We start from the raw sequence: 24637 nt of genomic DNA on the forward strand, positions 1-24637 counted from the left end.
TACCATTGTCCCTATAACTCTTGAACCGTAAGTTGTAAAATCAAAATTACATTTTCCATGGATTCTTTGGGTCATGACGCATCTCCGCATATAGGCCACGCAAATTGGCACCTCGGAAGAATTTCCACCAAATTTGAATTTTCTTCAAAACACACTTTTTGCTCTTCCACCTAGAGATTTTGTCCAAATCTCACACAAATTGGCACCAATTAACTCTGGACCTATCCCATTAAAACACCACAGACCGAATTATGATAGTTCGTACTGTTCGGCCATAATCGTCCAACCAAAGTTAGTAGGAGGGGTCTATTTTACAAACATTGCCGCAAATCACGAATGGAATGTCCAATCCATCCCAAATTTGAATCACAGGTTGCGTGTGGTTCAATCAACCCAGAGCCAAAATCAATTACATTTTCATCTATAGGGGGCGCCACTAAAGCAATTGGGATAAAATCCCATGCATTGTCTATGGGAGACGAGAATTATAAATAAAGTTAAATATCTAAAAAGGTATAAACTTTTTCAAAACAACGTTTTCACCAATGAAAATACAAAGATAGATGAACATTTTAAAGTTTGAATGGAGTTTCAAAGTGAAAGTATGACGGAGTAATTAGAGCACAAAAAAATGGGACCTTTCTTCCATCGACTCTCATTATAAAGAATGTAAAAAGTTAAAAAGTTAAAAAGTTAAAAAAGTATAAACAATTGTAAAAATAAAAATGCAAGCATATATAACTGCAAAGAGCTGAACAGTTTGAAGTTTGAACTAAATTTCTAGCATAAAGTGTGTGAAAGTAGTAGCGGTTCGAAGAATGAAATCTGTGGATAACAATAGTGTGCTCGCTGAGGCGAGCCCACAATAAAGTGTTACAATGCAAGTATTTATTTCCCCTTGGAGACCGTATAAGCGGCATATTTACGAGACTTGGGGGGGAGGTTCATAATAATTATGAAAATGTATTGAAAAGGAATTACATCAGTCGGCCTCATGGTGGCGCTATAACAGCCCACTTTACCATTGTCCCTATAACTCTTGAACCGTAAGTTGTAAAATCAAAATTAAATTTTCCATGGATTCTTTGGGTCATGACGCATCTCCGCATATAGGCCACGCAAATTGGCACCTCGGAAGAATTTCCACCAAATTTGAATTTTCTTCAAAACACACTTTTTGCTCTTCCACCTAGAGATTTTGTCCAAATCTCACACAAATTGGCACCAATTAACTCTGGACCTATCCCATTAAAACACCACAGACCGAATTATGATAGTTCGTACTGTTCGGCCATAATCGTCCAACCAAAGTTAGTAGGAGGGGTCTATTTTACAAACATTGCCGCAAATCACGAATGGAATGTCCAATCCATCCCAAATTTGAATCACAGGTTGCGTGTGGTTCAATCAACCCAGAGCCAAAATCAATTACATTTTCATCTATAGGGGGCGCCACTAAAGCAATTGGGATAAAATCCCATGCATTGTCTATGGGAGACGAGAATTATAAATAAAGTTAAATATCTAAAAAGGTATAAACTTTTTCAAAACAACGTTTTCACCAATGAAAATACAAAGATAGATGAACATTTTAAAGTTTGAATGGAGTTTCAAAGTGAAAGTATGACGGAGTAATTAGAGCACAAAAAAATGGGACCTTTCTTCCATCGACTCTCATTATAAAGAATGTAAAAAGTTAAAAAGTTAAAAAGTTAAAAAAGTATAAACAATTGTAAAAATAAAAATGCAAGCATATATAACTGCAAAGAGCTGAACAGTTTGAAGTTTGAACTAAATTTCTAGCATAAAGTGTGTGAAAGTAGTAGCGGTTCGAAGAATGAAATCTGTGGATAACAATAGTGTGCTCGCTGAGGCGAGCCCACAATAAAGTGTTACAATTACAATAGTCTGGTTGCCCTTTAGGGCAACCACACTAATAATAATAAAGTGTTACAATTACAATAGTCTGGTTGCCCTTTAGGGCAACCACACTAATAACATTGGTCTTCAATCACCAAAATTCAGTCTACCATCCTTGGTCCCTCACTCCATTTTGGCCTCAGGGCCGTTTAAAGACAAGTCCTGAAAAATAAAAGGCATTTTAATTTATTTGTAGACAATACATTTCTGTCTTACTTCATTCAGACTAGAGTGCCTTGGATCTTGGCTGTCTGCTCTCATTTCTACGTATATTTATGTTCTCCACTTTTTGACTTACTGAATTCACTAGAGAAGATGGACACTCTAGTTGTGTTAACCCATTCAGGCCTGACGTCGAAATTTAAAAAAGTCTTCTAAATCATGACAATTTTGAAAGATTTGAGGCACATTTTAACGATTTTTCAAAAATAGCAGATCTACAAGCTCATATGAGCTTGTAGATCTGCTATTTTTCAATAGCTAAATTATAACATAATGTATGTAACACCAAAAGGGGTTCCCGCTCAAAATGGGTTAAATTTGTATTTGTGCTCCCAATTAATACCTGCACTTGAGAGAAGTCTACTTGTTGAATCTAAATGGAATCTACCTACACATTAGCATTAGTACTAGTGGCGCACCCCTCACCAACCTTATGTCTAACCAATGCTATGTCTAACCAAAGGATGCCTCCCACTGCTTGTACCGGGGTGCAGTACTTAGTTTAGACAGTTTTTGGTTTAGACTAGTCATTGGTTAGACCAGTCATTAGTCCTACAACTACAACCTATCTCAAACCCTCACCCTAAACCTAACCTCCCACAGGGCAGCACACCTAAACCTAACCTTAACCCATGTCTAACCAATGACTAGTTTAAACTAAGTATGCACCTCCTTGTACCGTTGTACGCACAACACAACAGGCTTGGCAGCTTCTATAAATAAATATGTCTGCCGTTTGTGGAATAATAGGACAGAGTGGAGGCTTGCTGTCTCCTAACTGGAGTGCTCTTCAACACATGACATAAAACACAAAAACACATAGCTGTACAGCCCCAACTGTGTGGAACGTAGCTCTGTCTCTTAACTCTTTATTAAAATACATGCATGCACTCATTCATGCAAGCTCTCACACAGGCCACTTAGCGGGTTGAAATGTCATGTACATCTAAAATAGTAATACAACATATATCACAGAAGATCATTGCAAGAGCAGAAACGATAAAATAAATAAATGTAAAGATCCTATTGCTCTCATTAGTCCTACAACTACAACCTATCTCAAACCCTCACCCTAAACCTAACCTCCCACGGGGCAGCACACCTAAACCTAACCTTAACCCATGTCTAACCAATGACTAGTCTAAACTAAGTATGCACCCCATAGAAGATACACTTTCTGTCAACTGTCAGTATGTCTAAGAGGAGGGCCGTGGACGGTTCAGAAACCTGCCTACCAATCAGTGACATCTTCGGTAGACAGGTGTGGTCAATTCAAATAAGAAAATGGCTACAATTAACAAAAACGTATTTCAGCATGCTAACTTTCCAGTAAGAGAAAGGCAGCAATAGTTTGACCGTCAGCGTGGAATCCATAGAAACGTTTCTGAACTGTCCATAGCCCCCAGATAAGATGCAGAGTGGGTTCTGAACTGTCCATAGCCCCCAGATAAGATGCAGAGTGGGTTCTGAACTGTCCATAGCCCCCAGATAAGATGCAGAGTGTTTCTGAACTGTCCATAGCCCCCAGATAAGATGCAGAGTGGGTTCTGAACTGTCCATAGCCCCCAGATAAGATGCAGAGTGGGTTCTGAACTGTCCATATCCCCCAGATAAGATGCAGAGTGGGTTCTGAACTGTCCATAGCCCCCAGATAAGATGCAGAGTGGGTTCTGAACTGTCCATAGCCCCCAGATAAGATGCAGAGTGGGTTCTGAACTGTCCATAGCCCCCAGATAAGATGCAGAGTGGGTTCTGAACTGTCCATAGCCCCCAGATAAGATGCAGAGTGTCTGTCCATAGCCCCCTGAACTGTCCACAGCCCCCAGATAAGATGCAGAGTGGGTAATACATGGTCCATAGAAACGTTTCTGAACTGTCCACAGCCCCCAGATAAGATGCAGAGTGGGTAATACTGTCCATAGCCCCCAGATAAGATGCAGAGTGTCTGTCCATAGCCCCCTGAACTGTCCACAGCCCCCAGATAAGATGCAGAGTGGGTAATACTGTCCATAGCCCCCAGATAAGATGCAGAGTGTCTGTCCATAGCCCCCTGAACTGTCCACAGCCCCCAGATAAGATGCAGAGTGGGTAATACTGTCCATAGCCCCCAGATAAGATGCAGAGTGTCTGTCCATAGCCCCCTGAACTGTCCATAGCCCCCATATAAGATGCAGAGTGTTTCTGAACTGTCCACAGCCCCCAGATAAGATGCAGAGTGTTTCTGAACTGTCCACAGCCCCCAGATAAGATGCAGAGTGGGTTCTGAACTGTCCATAGCCCCCATATAAGATGCAGAGTGTCTGTCCATAGCCCCCTGAACTGTCCATAGCCCCCATATAAGATGCAGAGTGTCTGTCCATAGCCCCCTGAACTGTCCATAGCCCCCAGAGAAGATGCAGAGTGTCTGTCCATAGCCCCCTGAACTGTCCATAGCCCCCATATAAGATGCAGAGTGTCTGTCCATAGCCCCCTGAACTGTCCATAGCCCCCAGATAAGATGCAGAGTGTCTGTCCATAGCCCCCTGAACTGTCCATAGCCCCCATATAAGATGCAGAGTGTCTGTCCATAGCCCCCTGAACTGTCCATAGCCCCCAGATAAGATGCAGAGTGTCTGTCCATAGCCCCCTGAACTGTCCATAGCCCCCAGATAAGATGCAGAGTGGGGAATACATGGTGCCATCTTATAATGAGCCTTAGTAAGGCGGCGTAAGGACCAATTATCTGAAGATAAGGTTGGAAATGGGCAAAGTGTTCCTTCAACAAAACCGATAGTATTCAGAGGAGGAACATTGTAGTAAGGGTGAAGGATGGGGTTACAGCAAGGTCAGCCATTCTGCACTGAGAAAACAGTGTATGATAACAACTGCTATAAAACCTGCCAGTGTGCGTGCATGCGTGCGTCTCTCTGAGATCAGAGTTGGCCCACAATACCACAGCAGCCAGGGCCTGAACGGTCTCACATCAGCTTTCATTAGCCCACATCTGAAACAACTCACTTATCAAATTAGACTTTACAAAGAGTCCATAGCCCCCAGATAAGATGCAGAGTGTCTGTCCATAGCCCCCTGAACTGTCCATAGCCCCCATATAAGATGCAGAGTGTTTCTGAACTGTCCACAGCCCCCAGATAAGATGCAGAGTGTTTCTGAACTGTCCACAGCCCCCAGATAAGATGCAGAGTGGGTTCTGAACTGTCCATAGCCCCCATATAAGATGCAGAGTGTCTGTCCATAGCCCCCTGAACTGTCCATAGCCCCCATATAAGATGCAGAGTGTCTGTCCATAGCCCCCTGAACTGTCCATAGCCCCCAGAGAAGATGCAGAGTGTCTGTCCATAGCCCCCTGAACTGTCCATAGCCCCCATATAAGATGCAGAGTGTCTGTCCATAGCCCCCTGAACTGTCCATAGCCCCCAGATAAGATGCAGAGTGTCTGTCCATAGCCCCCTGAACTGTCCATAGCCCCCATATAAGATGCAGAGTGTCTGTCCATAGCCCCCTGAACTGTCCATAGCCCCCAGATAAGATGCAGAGTGTCTGTCCATAGCCCCCTGAACTGTCCATAGCCCCCAGATAAGATGCAGAGTGGGGAATACATGGTGCCATCTTATAATGAGCCTTAGTAAGGCGGCGTAAGGACCAATTATCTGAAGATAAGGTTGGAAATGGGCAAAGTGTTCCTTCAACAAAACCGATAGTATTCAGAGGAGGAACATTGTAGTAAGGGTGAAGGATGGGGTTACAGCAAGGTCAGCCATTCTGCACTGAGAAAACAGTGTATGATAACAACTGCTATAAAACCTGCCAGTGTGCGTGCATGCGTGCGTCTCTCTGAGATCAGAGTTGGCCCACAATACCACAGCAGCCAGGGCCTGAACGGTCTCACATCAGCTTTCATTAGCCCACATCTGAAACAACTCACTTATCAAATTAGACTTTACAAAGAGACGGGCATCCCCGTGTATTGTGAGTGGGATGAGAGTAAGAGGAGAGAGCGAGAGACTGCCAGCCTAGCTGACAGATATAGCCTTTACTGTTGGATCTTTACACTCTTCAGGCTGAGATCCAAACAGTCTTACAGAACTCTGCAAAGGCAAGTTTGGCTTCAAACAATAAAAATGAACATGATCGTCCGATTCATTATTGACATTTAAAATGTGTGCTCGGCCCATAGAACAAGCGCTCCCTAAACTACTGCCTTCAGGGCCAGAATCTCATTGTGGGGATTATAATGCAGGAGATACCCGCACACCCTCACAGTAATGTTCATAATATATTAATCAATGTGAAAGGAAGTTCTCAGTTCTGTATTCAGTCTTCCATCCATCCGTGCGTGCGCTACCTCTCCCTAGAAACAAGGAGGCACCCTCCCTCTCCACTGGCTAAAGGCCTCTACATAGTCCGTTTTGTTCCTTGCGTGGGGGAGTCAAACGGACACAAAAAACGCAAGGTTATTTTTAGACATGCATAGTCCTTGCGTTTCTTGCGTTTTTCTGCGGTCGGATTTAATCACTGTAATGTGCAAGCATCTACTCGCCCACTAGATGGCAGCTGTGACACCCCCTGGCACCTGCAGTTGGTCTATTTTATTACATGCGGATGCGATGCGTCAAATATGTTTAGATTGTATAAACTGTACTGACGTGCCACTTTATTTTTTGTTATGAGTTGAGATGTAGTTATAACTGTATATAATGAGTTTCACACTATATCATCAATCGAAGTAGGCAATATACCACTGCCGATCCACAAGCTCACACCACGATGAAGTTTTGCGTCTTTTGCTAGCGCTGTAATCAATTAATCATTGCGTTCACACGGGCAGATTGCAGTCTACCATTCATTGTCAAAGGAAGCCGCTAGTGGATGATCATCAGCAACGGAAAACACGGTTTGTTGGTCGCGTCTGTAAACGGTCAAATTGTCACCAAATGGAAGCATAGGATTAGGAGACACACACTCTCTCCGCTCTAATTCCGAAATATGGCCCAAAAACATATTAAAGCAATGGGGCGGCCCATTCTTTGGGCGGCCCATTCCCCACTGGACATAACGTCAGTCCAGGCCTGATAATCACCGACGAGTTTTTGTTAACTGTAGAGGAGTTCAGCCAGAGCTCGGAGCTCAGCATGTATTTTCCGAGCTACTAGGGCTGACCCAAAAAAATCGATTAATCGACGATCGATCGATATGAACGGGAATCGATCTTGAAATAAAAAATCGAATAGTCATTTAAAAAAAAAAGCGGCCGCTTTTGGTCCGCGAGCCGGCCCCATTTGGTCCGCGAGCCATACTGCATGCTGGCGCCTCGCAGACCTCGCAACGCCTCCTCCCCTCTCCCCTCTCCCCCCTCCCCCCTCACTCAAGTACGCCCCGCACCAATCCGATACCACATTTTATTTAATCACGTGATGCGCGCAGCACGGTGAGACGGGGCCGCCGGTATTGAAAACACGCATCTCCAGCCATAGGTGTGAACGGCTTTGCCAACGTGCGAATGGGGGACAATTTAAAACAAAGGCGGCTTGCTGTAGTTTGCGACGAACATAAATTTGCATGCACAAGGGATGCAATCCCTATCTTTGTTTTTCTTTCTCCCCCTCTCTTCGAAGTTAGACTGGACAAATAAACTCTTAACTGACTGGGCCACGGTGGGCTCACGTTCATGGTAACTTGCGCCGTGGGTGGAACGGGTGGAAAAGTTTGGTTACATTTTAAAATACAAGAGGGGAGCTAAATGCACTGCAGTGATCCAACTATTGCAACTTCAACGGAGGAGAGAGAGAGAGAGAGAGAGAGAGAGAGAGAGAGAGAGAGAGAGAGAGAGAGTCGCGTTAGAGAGTTGCGTTAGAGAGAGAGAGAGGCAGAGAGAGAGAGAGAGAGAGGCAGAGAGAGAGAGAGAGAGAGAGAGAGAGGAGGGGGGTCACGTTAGCAACAGGCTAAGCTCACAGCATATCGGTACGTTCGTTCTATAAAGGGTAGACCCGCTCCTGTTTGGGGGCTGCTCCCAGCCCCTAAACGGTAGCGATCTACCCTTTAATAGAACGAACGTACGGTGCATTTGTTGCATGAAGCGTAGATCTGCGAGCTCGCAGCACGTCATGTCACAAACCGAAACAGCTCTCATTTGGTTTTGTCATTTTCCTCCCTCCGCAGTTAGACTGCTGCTCTGTGCTGAGTGCTCTCGTTAGTTTTATTGTCCGTGGCCATGAAAAGTGCGTTCTCTTTGTTTGTTTGTTTGTTTGTTAGTTGCGGCCGCACAGGGCCTCACGGAGTCGCAGACGGCATTTTTTTATTAGTTGAAATGGAACGGCTCCTCTCTCTCTCTCTCTCTCTCTCTCTGATGGGAATGCGACGCGATTAAGAATACCTGCCTGGGTGCTGTCTGTTCGTGAATCATTATATAGTTTCTTACCTTGTTGTGGCTCGTGCTGGTTTGAAGAAAGAAGAATTATAGGCATAATCCAATTATAATCCAAGGTTTGTTTGTCTGGAGGATGGAGATCCAACACTATGTCATATTATTAAAGTAGGCTAAGTAAACTTTAAGAAGAGCTGGTCAGTGAGAAGCTTGCGTGCGCCTCGCAGCAAGCACTTGTCTCGCTGCTGTCATAAAGCCTCGATTAAATGACGCTTTATTTCAGTTAATTTTACGGCAAGATCAGGAAAATGCCTTTCCTTTATATAAATGCAAAATGCTGTTCGTCCTGTGCTGCTTTGGATTATATATTTTTTATTTGAGAGGTAATGCCTGTGTCAGGCAGTTTTATTTAATGTTGACTTGTTACGGTCGGATGTTTATTGGGTCAAAGCAACAATTGTTGCTTATTGTTAAATAAAATAATTGAGACCAATCCAAGCATGCGTCTCTCTCTGCTATATCGTTGTTTTATTTATTTTACACCGGGGCTCCACCGGGCGCGTCAGCGTCGCGTCTCCATCACCGTCACCGTCAGGGAATGTTCCCTTTTTAATCAATGAAGGGTGGCTCCACTGCCCGCGTTGCGTGACATTAACGCGTGCATTAAAATTGAACCGGTGCGTTTTTTGACGCACACGACGGAGACGCACCGCGTCCGGTGGAGCCCTGGCGTTAATTCATTGTGCGTCACTGCTCGCCGCGCAAACGCCCCCCCCCCCCCCCCCCCCCCCCCCTCCCCCCCCGTCGGATGACGAAGCGTCGACGATCGATCGTCATTCGTTTCGAAGCGTCGATCATCAAAAGCGTGATCGAAGGTCAGCCCTACGAGCTACCAGACCACAAAACGCGTCGCGGATGCTAGAGATGCAACGATACTGATTTTTCAATTCCGATCCGATCCGATATATTAATTTTTGAAATTTCCCGATACACTCCCGATATCCGATATTTTACATAGCAAAAAATTAAAATACAAAATGCGCATTGACATTATTTTTGGTAGCGTGGCATTGGTTAGAGATCTCAATTTAGTCAGACCATTATTAACACTATCCTAAACCCTAACCTAACCCAAGCCACGATGATTTGTAACCCGCAGCATGGGTCTGACTAACGAGTGGTCTGACTTGAGGGAAGTCCCCTTATTTTTGAGGGGCGCAAGCCCCTCCTATATTCAGCTAAGTGTAGATTTTTGTCTTACACAAACATTAAATTCCTGTTGACAGCAAATAGACATGTTACGTCATGATGATGTACAATGATAAGAGTGCCCCTCACTTCACACGGGTGTGATTTTTTAAATTGAAGAATAGGCTTTAAATAATAGAGCAGTCATACTATTAATATTGTTTGTTGTGTAATGTTACACAAGGCTGTAATACACAGCATATCTCTAAATAGCAAATAATGTACAAATGCCTTACATTTAAATTCAAAGAGGGGATGTTTATGGTTAAGTGTTTAAAAATAAGAATAATAAGTGTTTAACCTGTAAACCTTAAGGAAATGGCAACCTGTTAATTAATACTATGGTTTATTTTATTTTATTATTATTATTATTATTATTATGTGCAAAGGTACCTTTTTACCCCTAAAGTGATGCCTGCATGTAACCTGTTCATTAATACTATGGTCTATTAATAATAATAATAGTAATTATTATTATTGCTATGTACAGTGGGAGTGGTACCTTTTAGCCCTAATGTGATGCCTGGAATCAGCTGCGCTATCATGTGACAAAAGCCTTGAGCCTTACCGACAGAACTCGGGGAGAAAATAAATACCTCAGGTCTCAGGACGTTTGTTATGGTGCTGGTGTTGTGTTTGCTACTTTAGTTTGCAAACTCTGTCTTTGTCTTAAGAATTGCACTAAACTTACAATCTGAATCAATATTTGAGCTTCTGACAACAATGTCATGGTTTGATAACTGAGCCAATTATATAAAGACGGATTTAACCGCGACGACAACGTGCGCTTATTCTTCATCATCATCATCGTCACAGCAGCATTTTTTTTCCAATGGCAATAATAAAGTTACAAAGATTGAATCACATAGCGCTAAACAGCACGTGTGTGCAGTTAATATATAGCAGAAGAATGGATTACAAGAGCAATCTCATCAACAACAATGTCAGAACGCAGCTGTGGTGTGGAGATGATCAAGTCTCCACCACACAACTGAACTGCGCATACAGTGACTTGACTGATCCGTGCGACGACGGGTAAACTTTATACTTCTAATACTAGCTGTTAAGTGTAAGTGATTACATTCTCTTGCATATTGCACCTTAGTGGGGCTTTTTTCTATAGTCTCTGTTTGCAGTCTGTAGCCTTACATACTGGAGGTTGGATTCGCTCACTGCACTGTCTGAGCAGGACGGACTGTAGTAAACATTAAACACGTTTCCCCCTCCTGTATCGGAGCGTGTATCGGTTGCGTCAAATCCGATCTCCGATACATTAATTACGCTGGATCGGAGGCCGATCCCGATATAATATCGGATCGGTTGCATCTCTAGCGGATGCAATGTGTTGTGGGCTAGTAGATCAGTTTTTTCCTGCTACTGCGTTGTGAAGCGAGAAACCGCAGCTGAAGTTGAACGCAGATCAGACATACAGCCGTGTTTTCAAGCACTAAGTAGTACTTCAATGGGTCACAGCATTTAACATTAAAACAACGTCAACCTCTGCCCCAGATGTTTCACTGTTATTCAGTATTTAAGTCAGACGTCATTTTGTAGTGCTACGTAACGTCCGGGTCCAAGTGGCACCAGCTCCCGTCCGCATCTCATTGTAAATAGAATATCTAAACGCATGAATCTTTTTACAATGACGTTATTTTTCAGAAAGGAAGCCATTGAGGGTTAAAATGGGTCTTAATGCTTCCAACTCGAGTAGAATTATTAATGTTTTGTACACGTTTCCATGACAAAAAGAAATAGACAATAAAGACTATTATTATCATTATTATTGAAGGTGGTAACAGTCCATTTGCTCAGTAAAATATTTCGGGGGCATATTTAGAATGTTTGCAGGCTTGAGTATGTTGAATCTATAGTTTGCATTAATGAGGATTTAGTTGACACAATGGCGATAGCATTCCGTGTGGGGCAGACGGCCTGTCACAGCCAGATTTGGGAGAGCAGCGCAGCTTTGCTGTTGCGAGGAAAGCGGTAAAATGAGACTTTCGTGGTTGTTTTCGTCTCAGATTTAGTCCGACGGAGCGTCACAGTATAACTCTATGGGGACACAAAAAACTCTATGGGGACACAAAAGTAGGACCCGGAAGTATCTCACGTGCTCACGTCACAGCTAAAATACTGAATAGGCAGCGCCACCAGCAGGCCGATTTTTGGCTAAACATATTTTTGACAGTAGACAGATTTTTTCCAGACATCGCGCAATTCGGTATACAGTATCTATATAGCCATTACACAAAACTGGTGTGCTCCGTTTTGAACGAAATGCCTCAAATCATGAGCACAGTGTGCGATTTCTGTGAAGTTTTGCAAGCACATTCCCACTAGGCCGAGGAACAAATGCCACCCTTTTAACATTGCCCTATTATTAAAACATTATAAAATAGCAAACTTGATTTACAAATTAAGGACTCAACGCATCAACCTTGCACTGTTTTTCTTTGTGATCCTGTCATAAGAAATCCTTCACCTACAACACACTCAATGCTTCATCTACTCTAAGTCATTGTCTATTGGTTATTAACTGCTACTTCTATGATCACTCAACTCAATACCAAACAGTGCACGCCCATAACAAACTTTCCTGGCCTGTTGGCAACCTTATGTACCGGGATACTTCATTGACCTACTGGCAGTGTGCCTTGCAGACATTTGTCGCCGATCGGTCCAGCAGTGTGCCAGATTTAGCTCTGGAGTGGAGTCTCGACACTGACATACACACACACAAAGACCGGAGCTCTTACAGACGGCTAGCCTCCTCCACAGCATAAACATTATGTAGTAGAGCCAACGATTAATAATTTAGTATTTACAATAGATTTAAAATAGTTTAAATAGATTCAAACATTATCTGGCTGGCATGTAATTTCATTGGTTAGCTAGGGAATTAAACACGGCACTTAAACATCTTATGATAGATCCTTTCCAGCTGCAACACTGATCTGGCAAAGATTCTGCATCCCCCACATATACACACACACACACACACACACACACACACTGCAGCGACACAGCAAGCGCACACACACACACACACACACACACACACACACTGCAGCGACACAGCAAGCGCGCACACACACACACACACACACACACACACACACACACACTGCAGCGACACAGCAAGCGCGCACACACGTAGCACTGGGGCGACACGGAAACACCCACCCACACACACACACACACACACCCACACACACAAGTGGGCCAGGGCCCCAGACAGTAATTTCTGCTCATCTGTCCATGAAACCACAGGATGAGATATGGTCTGCTGTGGTAAACAAAACACACCACTGACAGGACAAGATGCTAACTGAGGCCCTCCCTCACGCCTTGCTGAGCTAGCTCTATGCACAGCAAAAAAGGGGAGAGAAAAAAATAAACAGCTCGCAGTGGCTGGCGGAAATAACTCTATTTCCACAGTCATTCATCTGTCATGGGCCGTGGCACTGACTATTACTAAGCTGGAGGAAATGGCTTCCAATATGAGAACATTTTACATACGTTATGTACACATTATGTGGACACTGGACAGCTTCAATTTTACAATAATAACAAATCTGACGTTCTTGAAATTACTAGTACTACTAAGTTGACTTTATTATTAAGTTTCCCAAATGTAATAAAATGATAAAATGTTGTCCAAATGAGAGAGCTTGTTGTGGTTTGAAAATAGATCCCATCGTCACAGGGTGTGGGGTGGGGGAGGTATCTTAGGCACGATTCATACTCCTATTTTAGAGCCGAATAAAAGTCGGTTCGGCTCTGTAGAGCCTACAATGTGACGTCATTTGAGGTTCGGGGGGGGCGGGTACCATCCTAAAGTCGGCTCTTCGGTGCTACTGAAAATTTCTGACGAGCCGAAATCATTTCAGCACTACAGCGGTAAAATAGGAGTATGAATCGGCCCTTAGCAACACTGAATGAGCGGTGCCATTGGTTGTGTGCCCGACTGCTAGTGTCATGACTCATGAGCCAATGGGCTGCACCTGAGCGCCTCCCAGACCCCGGGTTCACAGCTCACATGGTTACATTCACAGGCAGTGTTGTCATGTCGGCTTATTATAAGGCTTATTTTTCTGTAAAATTTGGTTGGTAGTTGCGGGTTGCGTTATTTTGGGCTTATTCCTAAAGTGTAAAGTAAAGTAAGTAGCCTTGCAGAGCCATGAGGCCCATAGGGCAGGAGCCTATCTCCTGTTTCTGTAGCGTGAGGCAGCTTGATGTACAAGTACACCCCCTGGACATGCCGCTAGTATGTCGCAGGGACTTACCCCCAATCCAACCCTTGATGCCGAGTGCCAAGCAGAGAGGCACTGGGTCCCAGTTTTCAGAGTTTTTGGTATGACTCAGCCGAGGATCGAACCCCGACCTCCCAGTCTCAGGGCGGACACTCTAACCACAAGGCCACTGAGCTGGTCTATTAAACTGGTTGTTTAAACCAGTGTTTCCCAGCGATTCGTCTCACACAATTTCATGTCAAGGACCACAAGATTAATGTATTTGTCACAGGAACCCCCATACAAGATTAGTTAGTGTCGTTTCCATTCCATTATAGTTTTGAAAATAGCAGATCGACAAGCTATACAAAGAGTCATTTTGGATGTTAAGTATTCCTCATTTCATTCAATAGTGATTTGTGAAAGAAAGAGTGGCCCCAGAGTCAGACCCTCTCCTAGACCTAGGTATTCAGATCAACAACCTCTGGCGCAGAAGCCAGCTTTTCTGACATATCCGATATGAACACATGACAAACAACTAACTTTACTCAATTTGAGTCTGAGGTTTGGAGCAATTTAAACTCCCCAGACCAAGCCAGCGCTGAGTCTTCAGCATTCCTCTCCATTTCCACTAGGCCCTCTGCTAGAACCAGGAGTTGGGCGTAACCTAATTTCAGTGCTGTAAACCAAGATTTGCACCTAGCTCTATTTCCATCGAAATGTTGTCTTGTTTTGTACATTGAAAGAGTTCTCCTCCAAAATACTATGGGCCTATACAGTACATTTTGAGGTAAACTTGAGGTATTTCAACTTCATGGCAATTGCAATCTGCATGTTTAGGCTATACTTTGTTGACCTCAGTCTTAAACATTGTTGACAGTGCTTTAGAAAGTGAAAATATGATGTAGGCCTCACGGCCACGCTACACCAGGCTTTTCGCGCACAAAACGCGCGCGTTTACCCCCGCACGTGCGTTTAATTTAGGTCCAGTCCTATTTAAAAAAATGCACGCGCGGGCCACGCGTTTAGGGTAAACACCAGGGGGAATCAGACACTTGCTCCAAAAGGTACTTTGAATCTAAATTCATTCAATAATGAACTGTTGTGACTCATCATCTTATGTTTATTTTCCCAAATAATGTAGACCCCCACCCCAGGAAACACAGCTCTGTGTACGTGTCGTGTACATGTGCGTGCGTGCGTGCGTGCGTGCGTGCGTGCGTGCGTGCGTGCGTGCGTGGACAAAGCACCCTGGGTTTGTTCACTCAAAAGGAAATGCCTTGGTAGTTACATCAAACACAACCACAGACAGGCAAGCATGCAGGTGATTGGTTGGTGTGTTTTGTGTGTAAAGAAAGCTACACAACTTCCTGCCATTTTGGTACCAGCCAGGCTGGGGGCCTTCAGGGCAGGCAAACTGCAAAGAGTCCTATTGAGGCTGGGGGCCTTCAGGGCAGGCAAACTGCAAAGAGTCCTATTGAGGCTGGGGGCCTTCAGGGCAGGCATACTGCAAAGAGTCCTATTGAGGCTGGGGGCCTTCAGAGCAGGCAAACTGCAAAGAGTCCTATTGAGGCTGGGGGCCTTCAGAGCAGGCAAACTGCAAAGAGTCCTATTGAGGCTGGGGGCCTTCAGAGCAGGCAAACTGCAAAGAGTCCTATTGAGGCTGGGGGCCTACAGGGCAGGCAAACTGCAAAGAGTCCTATTGAGGCTGGGGGCCTTCAGAGCAGGCAAACTGCAAAGAGTCCTATTGAGGCTGGGGGCCCACAGGGCCGGCAAACTGCAAAGAGTCCTATTGAGGCTGGGGGCCTTCAGAGCAGGCAAACTGCAAAGAGTCCTATTGAGGCTGGGGGCCTTCAGGGCAGGCAAACTGCAAAGAGTGAACATATGGGTGAAAACCCAAGTAATATAGCCAACAACCATGATGCAAGTAATGTAAATATAAGCATAGTGTTACACAACAACAAAAACACATATGCAATAGGACACTGTAAAGCAAATTAACAGTAGCAATTTAATGAATATTTATTACATTGCATTTAACCACGTGAACTCCAGCATCCCTATTCTGGGGGGGGGGAACGTGTCACAATGTGATGCGTTTTGAGCTTGTGGATCTTCTATTTCTGGCAACGAGATTTGGTGTAGACGACTAAGATGTACTGTACGTAAATAGCAGTTAAAGAACAGCTGTAATTCAAGTCTTTTACACTAAGACTAGAGGGTTTAAGTGTGGTTAACAATAGACACACCAAACTCAAAGCTGTGTGTAGCGCTTTCATCTTTGTCATTTCTCTTCTCTCTCCATAAACAGGAGAATGAGCTTTGAGAGATGCATTTAGGAAAGACACACACACTTATAATAAGCAAATCAAACACATTCATCAAGCACTTACAGTGGACTGCACAGTGCACAGTGTGCAGTCCAGTGAGTGAGTTATGTGACCTGCATTAATATTAATTTACCTAATGCATTTCAATTATATTTGTTAAGGTGTGGAGGAGGTCATGTCTGTGCTGCTAATGCCCGTCTCACTAGCCACTAGCTGACAATGCAATTCCGACATCATGACCGGTCTTGCAGCAGGGCAATGAGGGCATTAGTGTGGATGTGACTGTGGATGTGGGTCAGTGGGTCTATTCAGGCACTCACATGGAAATGCATTTACAAATAGGGCAAACCATTTAAGAGTAAATGGTAGATACTAGGATACTCAGTCATGGCTATAATACGGGTGTCACAGACAATATACAGTATATATGGGCTGCTGTAGTTAGACAACATCATGTGTATCTTAAAAACTAGACGTTTGTCTACAGGATTTTCTAATAACACACAGGCGAGCTCAAGCAACACATTTCTACAGGATTAACACTTACAAATTAACACTTACAAGCTGCAACACATTTCACATGCATTACATTTTCGTTTTACCACTTCCAAGTTCCAACACCAAATTAAAGTCATGCTGTAGTGTGTACTTAACTATTTCAATGACGCAAACGTTTTTTTTGTTATAACATTTCCCTGGTATATTTTTGACAATAATTTAGTGTTTAACAACTTCTCTAAAACACTATTAAACATAATTTTTTTGATGTGCAAGTCAAGTGTCCCCCACATATATTACAAGTTGATGTCGCTCTTAAACAAAACCCATGGCATTTTCATGACAAACGTGCTGTGCAGTGTTCAACTTATATTATGTCAAACGAACTTCAAAGAGAGGTTGACTGGTTTTAACCTGGAAAAAAAGCATTATCGGGGGGAAAATTAGGGTGCATCCTGTGGAAGCATATGGATACTGAGGTTACCGCTTCCTTTCAGGTTTTTGTGTCCGAGACTCGGGACACAAACCCAACATCACTGAGCACCATCTCTGCTACAGTCTGCTTCTTTATGTAGTACTAGTCCTAACCCGTTCGAAGATGGATCATAGCCTATTATAGATGTGTGTATTTTGAGACACGTGGTCCGCGGACCCCCAAGTGGTCCACGAAGCAAGCAAAGCATAGTCTCTTGCCTCTCACATTGAGAGAGAGAGAGAGAGAGAGAGGCTTGTCTCGTTCAAGAGATTGTGCATTAGTAATCATAACGCGGTTAGCATCAATGGCTAACACGTGTCCCGTCGGCGCGACACATGCACACACACCCTGTCGTTATACACACCTGTGTCCCGACTCCTGCTCCATTTATCTAAACAACATGCTGCTAACGTTGCGCTATACGTTGAGTTGCTAATACTCCTGTGGGGCCACATATTGCAGTGAAATGTACCCTTTTCTGCTGATGCTGAGCTTAAGCTTAATTGTGGAGAGATGTGGTTTTGTAGGCGTCGTGTTGTGTCCATGGCGAAAACTGTAAGCGGGGCGGTAACCGCGACAACGCCGCGCATGCGCATGACAGCGAAAACTGCGCTCAGTGTTAAACAGTTTCCAAAAAGCGCTAATAAACAGCGTACACATGGATAAAGTGAAAAAGGGCTTCAATAAGACCTCCATAAGGTAATGGTCAATGCCTGTGTGCAAATTCAGAGCCATTGGTGCAGCCAGTGAGGGGCAGCGACATTGCCTCATACAGACACACACAGACATCTCTAAAGTTATAGGTAGATGTTGTGTACCAAGACTGCCAGCTATAGACAGTCTTCCCCAACAGCCCCAACTCTTACAGGCACACTGTGCCACAAGCACCATGTGTGTGCAGGCCCAGGGTTACACACAAACACAGTTGCGTGCACACACAGATGTCTCAGAAATCATCAACCAATAAACATATCTGCCAAGAAAGTCTTGTCTCTGCTCTTCCCTGGTATCTTATGATCAAGTATGGCAATTAATCTTAACCAATACAATGGAGCATCCTGTTCCAAGCTCAACAGGCTCAGAGCAACACAAGTCAGCAGCTGCCTTTTCTGTCGGGAAGTACAAGAGCGGACCAGTGGGAGAGAAAGATATTTCAACTTCGAGATTGACTATCAATTTTAGTTTGGAAAAAGGCACAGTAACAGTGTGGCATTACAGGACCGCAGACAGGCAGCTGACAATTCCTTACATAAAACTGTTGAGATACGGGAAGAACACCACAGAGAGATGGAGAAAGAGAGAAAGGGGGCCGTAAGAGAGTGGACGGAAAAAGAGATGATCAAAAAGTCTGGGGATACATTCTTAGGCCCAAACCACACCAACGCACCTAGTTGCAACTAGTTTTAAGGCACACCAATACAACTCCTTGCAACAGCCTAGATTTGCCTAGACTTCACCATTGACAGCTAGGTAGGTCCCAGTTTGAAAATAGTGAAGAAGCACTGACCTAGAGTCCTAGAATAATCCGCATTCGCTGAAAGTCAAGGCTATTGTGCGTGTGTGCGTGCGTGTGTGCAATTTGCTACTCCCTGCTGCTGAATGTACCCTTCCTGCCCCACTCCAGGCTCAAAGCAACAGCAATAAAGCCATGTCTCATGGCTGTGATTGAGAAGTCTCCTGTTGGCAACAGAGGATGGTCATTAAACAGTGGTAGGTGCCCGTGCATGGGGTAGTGGTTAAAGGAACAACACGTGCCACCGCTGGCCTGTTCAAAGACCTCCTACTGTGACTGCCTCTACATAGTCTCTCAATCATCTTTACTGCCGTCTGTCTCAATAACAACAACAAAGTATGCTTCAAGATACTTTGGCAAGTCTAAAGCAATTGTTCTTATGGGGTCTGTTTTATCACAGAATGTCAAGAACATGAAGTAACAAATTCTTCCTCGATTTCTCGCAGCCCGTGTCCTACAGAGTTAATGGCTATTCCATTACCATGTGGAAGTGTGCAAGGGCACATGATGAGTGTGTTTTCTTTAGCATACCTCCGCCATGCCCAGTCTTGCTCAAAGCCCCGTCTGTATTATCAGAAGCACTAATTTATCTTTTCTCTCCTCTCCCTGCGGTGTCAATTTACCTCTCAGTGCTGAGCTCCCATCTAAACTACCAGCCTGGAGAGTTTTTATTTTAATATATAAACATGTGTTTTTCACAGTCACAACTATAGAGGGTATGCGCATGCTTAAAGTGAATGGCACATCGAGTGGAAAATTGAGTGGCAAAGCAACATGCAAAGTGAGTTTAACATTGTTTAATGTTGTTTAATGCAATCAGATAAGACTTTTCTGTTTGGATGAATGGGCTGTCAAGGCCAGAAAGTAGTTTTTTGTCACTCAGTAGGCATTCCTGCATAACTTCCGGGTTTGATGATGATGTCACGCGCATACCCTCTATTCTATAGAATTTCAAGAAGAAAAAGACAAAAAAAAGCCTCGAGTTCACTGTAGCCTGTACCCTGAGAACTTGAGACAAAACGTTTTTTTTCTCTTCTTTTAAAGCGTGACCAATGACAATTTTTTTATTTTGTGAACCCACTATCAAATGTGCCTCTAAATATGTAATATATTTTTATTTGGCTCTATAGGCAGCATGGTGATGGCTAAAGCAGCCAGCTTGGAAAGAGCACATCCTCCGAGTTCAGCTGAAGTGAACAGGAAGAGAGAGGAAAGCAGGTCCCAGATTATTATGCCCCCACACCCCCTTACACACAAACACACACAAACGTACTTCCTGGTCCTGGTGGAGAGTCCGTTTCAAGTACTACAACGTGGCCCTTACATCGCCTTTTGACATATTGTATGTGCACAGTGCTAATGGGGAGAATCGAGAGAACCGGAGATGAGGGGATCATGCCAAAAAAAGAGAAAGACAAAAAAAACGGATCACACAGATGCTTGGAGAAAGTGCATGGCACTGCATGCATGCGACAGAGATGGACGATCGATATAATTTAAGAGAACACAGAGAGAGGAAGGAAGAGGAGAGGAAGGGGGGGGGGGGGGGGGGGTATTCAAGGCCACACAGGCGAGCAGAGTGCCAGGCAGACGCATTCTCCGCAGGCCAATCCAGCCTGCACTCTGCACTCCTCCTGTACACTGGCTTTCTGTGCTCTTTCATACACACATGCACACAGTCAGGGAAAAGGAAACATTCTTTCACACTGATTTGTGAGCTTGCCGATATGAAGGAAGGCCGCAATGGGTTGAACAGAGATGGTGATAGAGAGGAAGAGACACCTTGGGAGAGAGACTGATGCCACTGGCGAGCAAAATGGATAAATACATTGGAGAAAATAAAAAGAAGTCTGTCCAATCTGTTCTTTTCACATGTATTGGAGTGTTGACGTTTCCTAAGATGACGTTGAATTCCGAGTTAACTACTTGTCTTAATGTATGTGCAGAGACTCGGCTAGAAAGAAGACTTTGGCAAGGAGGTGCACTTGTACTTTACTGGAGAACAAGAGGAAGGAGGGAGTGCGTGGAATAGGCTATTATTGGCACCATAGTTCAACCCTTGACCATAAACCTGTATTTAGTAATATTTACCCAAGGTAGGTTCACTGAACACATTAGGCCCATTGGTGTACTTCTCAGCAACACCCTCCTGCCACCTACTAGTAAAGACAGACACACACCGAGAGCTAGGGTTTGAGTGAATGGACAGATTGGACACTGGCATCTACACACACACCTGCTAGGAGCTAAGGTTTGGGTGAATGAATACTGGCATCCACACAGTCACTCCTGCTGGGAGATCACTGGCAACCACATTCACACCTGCTGGGAGCTGTGTGTGTGTGTGTGTGTGTGTGTGTGTGTGTGTGTGTGTGGTGTCTCTGATCTCTGCATCGTTTGCGACAGTCAGTCATGATACAGTCCGTTTCTAGTGAAATTGTAACCAATTCAGTAGCAGTAACAATAGCGTTTTCTCTCAGTCAGTTGATTCTTCATATCCATAATCCATCCACGGCCGAGATGACAATGCAAATAAAAAGTACATGAACCCGTGGATTTGCGCCCTCTACCAATATTGACGTCAGACTTCGGTGCTCTATTGGACAACAAACATGAAAACATAATTCAGCCAAGCACTTACAAAAAGAGATGTCTCAAACAATTACAATGTGGAAAATACAGTGTATGATCAACAGGCCACGAAAGGTCAAGTGTTGCAAACATGCTTCCCTATTTGGAGGGGGAAGAAAAGAAATACAGTTGGCCGGTGTGTACCCATGAGCATTGAGCAGGCCATCCAACTCTTAGTCTTATACACTGTAAATAACCAAACTTGACCTGTAACTTGCAAGTAGGCTAAAGAATATCCTAGCATCAGCAAGGTACATGAGTCAAGAAAACAGTAACACAGGGCGCTTTAGGGCAAGTTAACAGAAACTGATCAAGGGTGGGTGGTAAAAGTGAGAACCAGGGATTGTATTTCACTATAGTTAACTATACAGTCATACTGAAACTAGAGTGCTGACCACGATTATATTATGCTCGGCATTGCTCGTTTTTTCACCTTTGTGCAAGTGCACATTTTAAGGTCTAAAACACAAAAGAATGGAAGCACAGTTTTGCAGTGACATCTGTGTTGATGAGTCATTTAAAGGTTTGATGGTTGAGTTAGGAAGTTAGGATAATTGTGATGATTTGTGAACTGACAGTGACTCTCAAGAGTCATCACATCCCCTTCAAAAATATGCCATGGCAGCTTTTTTGAAGGGGGATGTGCAAACTGTGCATCTTTGTAATACTTATGGTTAACTGTGGATTTTTTTTATTTTACATTTTATGTTAGAAAATAGAAATCATCATTCCAAGAAGGGTTGGGGTTTGGTGACAAAGTAAGTAGCCTAAGAAACAGCCATTACTGTATGTATGGCCACTATACACTTTAAAATCCTCAGCTTTAATTTAACTCTGGGGGTTAAATGGATATTTCCCTTAACTGGAGTAGCCCAATTTAGGTTAGTCAGATTGCAAATTAACTGACCTCAAAACATCAACAAACAAACCTGATTAGACTAAGCTCTGTCAAAAAATGACATGTTAAAAAGGGGAAAGGAACTTAATTACTACCACTAGATTCTGATAAACTAGCATGTACTCTGTGACTTGTGGTCATATCTACTGTAGAAGAATGATAATTTGGAGGTTATGGTATACTCTAAAAATCCATGGGTGATAAAATAGGCAGTGGAATCATGGCACGATGACTCTCTTTTGAGGCCTCTTAAAATAAATTCAGCTTCTTATCTGCAGGTTTTCTTGAGAACCGCAGTTCAGTCCAACTGAAGTGTTAGACTTTGATTCATTGATTTAGAAGAGGCCTGTAACAACATTAAATGTATGGTAATAACATCATCATCGTCATGAAAACAGTCATCCTAATAAAAATGTCCATCCATCTTTAACCGCTTATCCGTAGTCGGGTCACGGGGGCAACATTTCCACCTCCTGGGGGATCCCGAGGCGTTCCAAGGCCAGTGAGTCAAGGTAATCCCTCCATTTGATCATTGGTCTGCCCCGGGGTCTCCTCCCAGTGGGACGTCGCATCGAGGACCTCCCTAGGGAGACGCTCGAGGCGCATCCTAAACCAGATGCCCGTAACCTAAGCTGTCTCCTTTCCAGGCGAAGAAGCAGCGACTCTACTCAGAGTCTCTCTCGCGTGACTCTTGTACCAGCCACAGTCGTAATAAAAAAAATATTTCATAGAAACTATAGACTTGTGAGAAGTTAACAGCCGAACTGTCTTCTTATACAGCCCTGACAGAGAACAATAATATTCCAATTAGTCCACTTATATTATAGTTCCAATACATAAATAATTTAACCAAATAAGCAGGGTGCATGCATGTAGCTAGCTTAAACCATGTCATACTAGTGTGTGTGACCACAGAATGTGAGGGGCTCGCTTAAGTTACACAACTAAGCAGGACATGTTCAAACAGAGGAGGTAAGCTATGCAACAAATCTCCTGTATCAAGAGGCATACCACAGTGAACCCATCACATTCACAACACACAGCTTGAGCGTCTGGGAAATTCAACAAGGGACCTACGTACGCTTAACCCTCACGGTTTCTGTCTTTGCCACTGCTTTATGTGTACTTGACTTTAACCACCAATGTGACCAAGTTCCTTGTGCACGGCACGCTATAATAAGGTCTTAACTGGCAGCTCTGCTTCTGAGGCTGAATACGCAAACTTTAAAAAGTTAGACAGACAAGCTAGGCTGCGTAACCCGTTTCACTGCATAGCAAAGACTTTGAACAACAATCTTACCAGCACACACACAATCCCAGAAATCACACAGCTCAGCGAGCTCACAAGTTGGAGGAACTTGGGACCATTTCACACAAAGTACAGTAAGCTTGTGATTTAGGTCTGTTGTTTTGACCAGGAGAAAGGCTGTTTCCCCTAAATGGAGCCAACAGTCATGCCCTCATACAGAAACTCACCTTGAGGAAAGTGTAAAATAGTAAAACATTATCCAGGTTTATTAGTGACTCAAAATAACGATATAGAAAATGCCCTTGGTGGCATTGTCGGAGTTTTGACTGTGACTGTTGTTGGCCAGAGTACTATTCATACAGTCTAGAGTCATTACCTACTATGTGATGTTCCACAGTTCACAGGTTGACCAGTGAAGCCACAGCCAGGCCTATAAAAAAACATTACCTTATGTAATCCTCCTTAATGAAATTCACTCCATCACCCTGAGATCCAAACTCATTAATAAATACATAATTACTCTTGTCAGGTGAGCATTCTGGCTCTTCTCTCACAACACAGAGCCCATGGACTCAACCTTGGACTACAAGGTGCAGAATGCAGATGGGTGTGGGGACTGGACATGATGGCTGTCAAATGGAAAGAATGTCAAGACTCTCCACACAGAGCACGCAATCTTGTCAGTAAGTCAGCAAGACAGGAAATGGAAAGGTTTCACGCAGAAAACATTTAAGACGCTACTATGATTTCTGGAATAGAATTGAGACCAGACTTGAGAAAACGTCACTGCAGAGAACATGAAAGTTTGGTCAGAGTTAGAAATTGAACCCAGGTTTATTTCACTGGCTTCGCGACTGCTGTGCTAGTAGTACCACTTACAAAATGCCACATTGACATTGGTTACAGTCAGAGAAGTAGTTCAAGACTTCAAGACTCAAGTTAACATTCGATACTGGCCATTATCCAGCTAAACCAGCTTGCTAGCTATAGTTCGCTAAGCTAACCAGCTAACTGCAGAGCTAACTTTACTCCCAGTTGGCAAAGCGTGTAGTACAGATCA

The 24637-nt window shown here is 43.8% G+C and overlaps 1 protein-coding gene across 1 annotated transcript in view; it reads right to left on the reverse strand.

The window, feature by feature from the left end:
* Positions 1 to 24637, reverse strand: part of cd2ap (CD2-associated protein) — a gene marked incomplete at its 5' end in the record, with an annotated part of 122138 nt that overhangs the window by 96944 nt on the left and 557 nt on the right. The gene's annotated exons all lie outside the window — the stretch shown is intronic.

Source organism: Electrona antarctica (assembly GCF_951216825.1).
Source record: "Electrona antarctica genome assembly, chromosome: 17".
Classification (NCBI taxonomy): Eukaryota; Metazoa; Chordata; class Actinopteri; order Myctophiformes; family Myctophidae; genus Electrona; species Electrona antarctica.